The following is an 8,232-nucleotide window of genomic DNA, read 5'->3' on the forward strand; positions in this document are numbered from 1 at the left end:
TTAGATCAGATTATGCCGCGTCGCTTCTTTTTAATGCATCTAAATGCCTGCTACCTGATGCAACTTTTAATTTCATGACGCGTTACAGGTTTATCTTCAGTGCCAACAAATGCAGCTAAATCACCAAGCAGTTTACCGGTGCTGAGAAGTCCATCCTTGGGCACTACATTTGTTGCACCATTCTCGCCTACTGTGGTCGGTAGCATACCAAGCCGCTGTAAAAGCAGTGTACTCTCTTTGCTGAAGAATGCTGGTATATTAACGAAACGCTCCCGTTTTCTACATTTTTGTAATCATCAATGGTAGAATGTTAGCCCTCTCGTTTTCTGCATAGTACAAAGCTCAGTCTGCCTAACTGATACATTCTATCATTAGCTGTACTAGTTATAGTTAGTCATCAATGGTACTCCCTCCGCCCGGCTTTGAGAGCTCTCCAACACCGCCGCTGATGGAGGATGGACCCCTGCAGCGCGCCCCATCCTCGTCAACGCCCGTTCTGCCGCCTGCTGATGCTGCTGCCCGGGATGCACTGCCGGCTGCCTTGGACGCACTCTTTCTGCCGCGGCAGGAGCCCCTCCTTCCTTGGCCTGGGTCCACGCCCCCAAGGCCACCGGCTGCTCGCCGCAAAACCTTGGCAGGAGTCGTCATCTCGAACTCCGGTGGCTTGTCGCTGCACGCTCCCGTGGTGCTGCGGCCAAGAAAGCACCAGCGGCAAACTCAGCCGAGCTGCTGGTCTGCCGCAACCTCGGCATCTTGCGTGACGGCCAAGACATTACCGCGGCGGCACTGGATGAATTTGCCGCCATGTTCAAGGAGCAGCTGTCTCCTGAGGCCATTGCTGCTAGTATGCGTGCTCTGTTTCGGCTGGAGGACGCGCAGGCAACTGCAGCCGAGGACGCCCTCGTCAGCCATGGTGGTGCCGATGCCGTTGACCACGAAGATGCCTCGGCCACGGACCCGGCGGAAGCAGTCTGATCACTTAGCTGTGTCTCGCCCTGCAGCTGGTTGTTTCTCATGTTAGTTAGCTACTCCGTGATGATGGCCATATAATGTCACATATTTTGATTGCATGTGATGTTTATCTTTTATGCATCTTATTTTGCTTAGTACGACGGTAGTATTATAAGATGATCCCTTACTTAATTTCAAGGTATAAGTGTTCTCCCTGAGTATGCATCGTTGCTACAGTTTGTCGTGCCGAGACACCACGTGATGATCAGGTGTGATAAGCTCTACGTTCACATACAACGGGTGCAAGCCAGTTTTGCACACGCAGAATACTCGGGTTAAACTTGACGAGCCTAGCATATGCAGATATGGCCTCGGACACTGAGACTGAAAGGTCAAACGTGAATCATATAGTAGATATGATCAACATAGTGATGTTCACCATTGAAAGCTACTCCATCTCACGTGATGATCGGACATGGTTTAGTTGATTTGGATCACGTGATCATTTAGATGACTAGAGGGATGTTTATCTAAGTGGGAGTTCTTAAGTAATATGATTAATTGAACTTTCATTTATCATGAATTTAGCCCTGATAGTTATTTTGCATGTCTATGTTATTGTCGATCAATGGCCCGTTCTACCGTCCCTTTGAATTTTAATGCGTTCCTAGAGAAAGCTAAGTTGAAAGATGATGGCAACAACTACACGGACTGGGTCCGTAATTTGAGGATTATCCTCATTGTTGCACAGAAGAATTACGTCCTGAAAGCACCGTTAGGTGTACCACCCGCGCCAGCAACTGCAGACATTGTGAATGCCTGACAGACGTGTGTTGATGACTACTCGATAGTTCAGTGTGCCATGCTCTACTGCTTAGAATCGGGACTTCAAAGATGTTTTGAACGTCATGGAGCATATGAGACGATGTTCCAAGAGTTGAAGTTAATATTTCAAGCAAATGCCCGAGTTGAGAGATATGAAGTCTCCAACAAGTTCTATAGCTGCAAAATGGAGGAGAATAGTTCTGTCAGTGAACACATACTCAGAATGTCTGGATACCATAACCACTTGACTCAGCTGGGAGTTAATCTTCCTGATGATAGTGTCATTTACAGAGTTCTTCAATCACTGCCACCAAGCTATAAAGGCTTGGTGATGAACTATAATATGCAAGAGATGAACAAGAGTATTCCCGAGCTCTTCGCGATGCTAAAGGCTGCGGAGGTAGAAATAAAAAAGGAGCATCAAGTGTTGATGGTCAACAAGACCACTAGTTTCAAGAAAAAGGGCAAAGGGAAGAAATGGAACTTCAAAAAGAACGGCAAGAAAGTTGCTGCTCAGGAGAAGAAACCCAAGTCGGGACCTAAGCCTGAAACTGAGTGCTTCTACTACAAAGGGATTGGTCACTGGAAGCGGAACTGCCCCAAGTATTTGGCGGATAAGAAGGATGGCAAAGTGAAAGGTATATTTGATATACATGTTATTGATGTGTACCTTACTAATGCTTGTAGTAGCACCTTGGTATTTGATACTGGTTCTGTTGCTCATATTTGCAACTCGAAACAGGGGCTACAGATTAAACAAAGATTGGCTAAGGACGAGGTGATGATGTGCGTCGGAAATGGTTCCAAGGTAGATGTGATCGCCGTCGGCACGCTACCTCTACATCTACCTTCGGGATTAGTTTTAGACCTGAATAATTGTTATTTGGTGCCAGCGTTGAGCATGAACATTATTCTGGATCTTGTTTGATGCGAGACGGTTATTCATTTAAATCAGAGAATAATGGTTGTTCTATTTATATGAGTAATACCTTTTATGGTCATGCATCCTTGATGAGTGGTCTATTTTTGTTGAATCTCGATCGTGATGATACACATGTTCATAATATTGAAGCCAAAAGATGCAAAGTTGATAATGATAGTGCAACTTTGAAAGATCGAGGATGTCGCCTAAAAGGGGGGTGGGGGGCGAATAGGCGGTTTAAAATAACTAGTACAAATGCCCGTGCGTTACACCGGGCTAAAAATGAAATATAACCTGCTCTATGTGTCATTATGCAACATTAATGACCCAATTTTTACAAATGTATAAATAAGATTACATTAAGTATTTCTTTTTGTACGATGAAATTTGGACGTACCCTAACAATGTTTGTCATTATCTATTTCAGCTCCGCACTTTCATTTCATTTCAAAAACACAAAAAGTTTTATCAATCAATTTCATTTTTTGTTATTCAGAAAAATATGATTTTTTTTACTTTCATATGGTGTTTTAAAAAAAAATCAAAAATATTTTTTAAAATGTTATCATTTTTATGGCGATTTTTTAAATATTATATTTCATTTGTAATTTTTTTTTGCACTATTTTTTGGGCTTTGTCCATTGACATTTGGCCTACGTATTAAGTCCAGCCTAAACTGCGCCGACTCCAGCTGAGCTCCTCATCTCGTCTGCCAACACCAGTTTCTCAAAAAAAAAAAACCTCGTCTTGTGCCTCTTCCTTCACCGATCCCAAATGAATCCCCATTCCCCAACCTAGCTGAACTGAATGTGACGGCAGCAAGCGTCCCTCCCCTCCCCTCCGGTCGGCTCTCTCGGCCTCTCCATGGGTTCTAGAAAAAACCAACTGAAAGCCCCAAAACAAACACACAAAAGCACTCACATCTAGCGACATGAAGCAATCACTGAATACACGTCCCTTCCCTTCTCTCTAGCAAGTAGTGGTTACTAAACAAAATCTATCAATCGAACACTGTATAAATTGATACGGCAACCAAGTATAATCAATCAGAAACACGAATAGCAGCAGGTTCTCTCTACTTTCTTAATTCTCTGCCAAAACAACACGCAGCATATGCAAGCACATAGCAGCAGCCTCCTCTCAATTTCTCTCTATCTCGATTGATCCTTACTACTACTCCCTCCGTAAACTAATATAAGAGTGTTTAGATCACTACTTTAGTAATCTAAACACTCTTATATTAGTTTACAGAGGGAGTATAATCTATCAATTTCTCGGTGGGTTCTAGAAACATGCCATGGCAGTAACTCTTGTATGTAATCTTATGTAAATTCTGTTCCATTTGCTGTTCATAAAACCCAATAAAGGTCCCTGGCTTGTTTTTTATAGTATGTATTACTGGACATTTCAACTGACGCTAGTACATAGCCTTGTTCTAACTTTGCAATAGTGTTGCTCTACTGTATAAAAACTACGCTGAACTCCATAGATTTCTGAGCAAACTTGAATCAACATAAGGGAATATCAAAATGATATCCGAATTCATGCATTGTTACGGAAAATGAATATAGCCAAAATGGAGATCATTATCAACATAAGGTGCTCATTATCACAACAGTCGTACATGCTTTAACCTGTCAAATATGTACTGTCATGAACAAAGAAAAAAATGTATTTGATTTGCCATGGACCTGCTTGAAATCGAAGATATGGATGATGGTGCAGCACACAAATCAAATTAGCATCACAGCTTAAACCGAGGTCTGTCTACGATCAGTCTGAAACTCGACTCGATAGGCTCAATATACACAATGAAACACAAGTTTCAGTGAGATTCTCAGATTCACACAGGAAAGTTCCTTGGAACTTTAACTGGAAAAAGGATCAAAGTTGAACATGAACTGGGAAAACATTCTAAAAGTTCAGACTGGGCATGCTAGCCTGCTGCTGTTGAAAACTGCCTGTATAACCAGGCCAGAAACAACAACCAAAACAGGGGATTACATCCAGTGATTAGCTTTCATCAGGGGATAAATACCTCTGGTGTAGCCGCTGCAGGCGCCATTTGTACGGCTCGACCGATGTTCTTGAGATAATGTCGAGCTAGATGGGGATGGAGGTGATGGTAATGTCGAGCTAGATGGGGATGGAGGTGATGGCAATGGACCACGATCTATCTAATTATCTGATTTTGGCACAATCGATTCAAAACACTCAGAAACTGGAGTACATGTTGACATAGTTGATGACATAGGTGATGGCTCCAGAACACTTGATTCAGAAATTTTTGCTGTTTTTGAAGGTCGGTTATCAAAGTCCTCTTCAATGTTCTGTGTAATATTAAGTTACAGTGTTGTCATCTATTTTCTGCAATCACAACAAAAATAAAAGGTAAACCTCCAACCGTTAGAAGCATCATCTGACAGTAGCTTTGTTTAAAGGAGAGATAAAAATTACAATCCAGTATGTAAAAGGCAAAAGTATATAGAGATAAAAATTACCAATACATATGTGCATGTTTAAAAATTCTAGAATGAGAAAGTAAATCATATCAGCAAATGTGGTCTACCACACAGCATAACGGACCTCAGTTGATTAAGTAGCTATATATGCGCATGTCAAAATATTCTAGGCTGCAAAACCATAAAAAACAGGAAAGATCAAGACACACATTATGATCCATTACATGAGAAGTAATATGATCTTTTTGACATTTTATTTATCCTACATCTTTGTGAGAGCCGCGGACTCAGCGCAGAACCTAATTTTTTTTCCTACATTTACATTCTCAAACAGAACTGCATTTTTCTAGTTGTCAAAATACGGTGAGCAGTAATTTTCGTAAACATCATGCCCTGTTGAATATAATTGAGACCCGTCCATCACTTATTTGTGAACTACTTTTGTTCTGGTCACCTATGTACTGAACTACTAAACACTCCTTACGAATTTACTCTGCTTCTTTCAAGTACAAACAGAATCCATCTATGTAGGAGTGCATGATGTGTTGCTTGTAAGTGAAATATAGTCTACTGTCGGCAATAGCTATATTTGTTGTAGTAAACTGGCGATTTGACAAACATATGAGACCCATCAGATGCTTCAAAAGTACCTGAACCAAAGTAGGTCTAGGCGACGGCTGATGGTCTTCCGGCAAAATCGGCGGAGGCGGTAGCAGATTGTCTTGCGGCGAAGTCGACGAGCGGGAATGTGGGACTGGGTCCTTCCATATAGTTGGCTTGATGGCCCTTGTGGACAGTCTGTTCTCATTAGAGAATTGACCTTAGAACTTTGTGAGACGATGGCGGTGAAGTCAAAGGAGACGACGGCTGCGAAGTCGACAGATATAGTATAAGACAATCATAAATTCGGCAAGGAGGAAGATCAGGGAATAGTAATGCGAATTATGCCACTATATATTTTAAAATGCACAGTTACCTAAAAAAGCAGTCCTATTTGTTCTTAGTTCTTTGAGTTGGACTTTTAGACCTGGCATTTGATTTCTTGCATGGCTGATAACTGTGATGATTGTGATTCTTGGCAATTATAGTTTACTTCTTAGCTTGAACAATATGCTCTCATCTTTTAAGTATAACCTTAATGTTCCTCACTATGCAATGATCCCAAAATATATACGAAAATAAACATGTACTTCATGCTCTTCTAATTTTTTTTCCCTGACAGAAGGGAAAACACCCAGCTTCTATTAGATAAAACAAAGTATTACAAGGTATATATGGAGAAAAGTGTCGCAGTAATAGACGCATTGTACATGTACCAGGGCTCACATATGCAAACTAATATGAAGGGGATTCATACCTCTGGTGTAGTTGCCAAAGGCAACATTGGACGGCTCAACGGATGTTCATCACTCATCTTAAGGGCCTGAAAAAAAATCAACTCCAAATCAGAATAAGCTTTTTGCAGACAGACATCAATGTTGACTAAATCATAACTGTGAAAAAAATAGCTGATCATTCTTTTATTCTCTCAAGTGGCACCCGGCACTTAATTCTACTGAAAAGTATGCCGTTCAAATTAAGTGAAGCAAGTTCATACAATAATTAGAAGGTTCAGTACAGTTCTCTGTTTCAAATTGTTTTTCTTGTGATGCGGCAAAGAAATTCTCCTACAGTTGCAAAAATCATTATTCATAGTTTAATAGTAATAATGTTCAGGCAGGCACAAATTTAGGAAAAATACCACATGAATCTGAATTGAACCGTACATGATTCACAATCGCATCTAAGTACAAAACCAACAGTGGTCCTCCATCTAAGCAATCCACGAGTACACTTGATCTCAAGATTACTAACTAAAACCAAGTCTCGCAACAGTAAGAGAAGAAGACCATGACCACCAGTATCAAGTGCTGAAGAATCGTATTAGGTGTTTTACAATTACAGATAGTCGAAGAGCAGTGAAGTGGAAGCAAAGAGGCAACCAAAGCTTGATATTTAGCTTATCTCCAGCAACAGCGGCAGCAAGGTGGCGTCAGTGACGGTCACGGTCAGGTCAAGTTTTGACGAACTTCAGGCTCTACCGCGCCGTGGCGTAGCTTCAAGGGGATACATACCTCTCGTGTAGCCACCACAGGACTCGGCGGGCGTTCTTATTCCTCCGGCGAACTCGGCGCTTGTTCCTCCGGCGAACTCGGCGCTTCTTCCTCCGGCGAACTTGGCGGCGACATTGGATGTTTGTTCAAAAATTGCAATTTGGACAGGATGATGGAGATTATGGTCGAAGGGCAAAACCTGACGGAGATTCCGGCCGAGGACCCTTGCTTCTTATAGCAGCCAATCAAATCCGGGTCGGGCACTACATCAATTTGTGTTGGAGAAGGACACGGCCGGCCTCCAATTTTCCATCCAAATCACGATAGGAGCAGCGGAGGTTGAGAAGGATACCACGGAGGAGGCCAGAGAGGACTGGCGGCCGGAGCCGGCGGCCGGCGTACCATCCTCCATGAACGCCCACGGCGTCCGCCTTCTCCTCCGCCTCGGCTGTAGCCGTGCAGCAAGCCCACGGCGTCCGCCTTCTCCTTCGCCTCGTCTGTAGCCGCACCCATGGCGTCCGCCTTCTCCTCCGCCGCGGCTAGCCGTCCGACGAAGGTGCCGCCCTCACCTGCTCGTGCTCCGCCGTCGCTGCCGTCGCTGGAAAGGGAGGAAGGCGCCGCCCCTCACGTGCTCGTGCTCCGCCGTCGCTGCCGTCGCTGGAAAGGGAGGAGTTTTGGATAAGATGAATCAGGGACCGCAGACTGAATATCGAACAAACGTAGGGTCTTTTTTGTAAAACCGAAGCGTTTTCCCAGATTCACTAAAGAAAGGACTGCGGGTTCTATTTTCGAAAAGCAAAGGAACTTTTTTATAAAAACGCCACGACGGTGAACCCGGAGACTCAATCCGTGCTTTGCTTTATTATTATTATTATAGGGAGAGATTACAGTTTAGGCTTGAACAAATGCGGAATAAACCTAGCGGTTAATTTGTCAATCACAAAACCTACAACAACTAGGCTCACCTATGTGCACCAAC

The 8,232-nt window shown here is 43.0% G+C and overlaps 1 long non-coding RNA gene across 1 annotated transcript; it reads right to left on the reverse strand.

Moving 5' to 3' along the window:
- Positions 1-4,501: 4,501 nt before the first annotated feature.
- Positions 4,502-7,874, reverse strand: LOC109742633 (uncharacterized). Its single transcript, XR_002227906.4, has 4 exons — positions 7,275-7,874; positions 6,518-6,583; positions 5,811-6,027; positions 4,502-5,065 (listed from the first exon to the last, which is right to left on the reverse strand). It is a non-coding gene; the product is annotated as an uncharacterized lncRNA (long non-coding RNA).
- Positions 7,875-8,232: the final 358 nt, after the last annotated feature.

The sequence above is a fragment of the Aegilops tauschii genome, chromosome 4, assembly GCF_002575655.3.
Source record: "Aegilops tauschii subsp. strangulata cultivar AL8/78 chromosome 4, Aet v6.0, whole genome shotgun sequence".
NCBI classification, from domain to species: Eukaryota; Viridiplantae; Streptophyta; class Magnoliopsida; order Poales; family Poaceae; genus Aegilops; species Aegilops tauschii.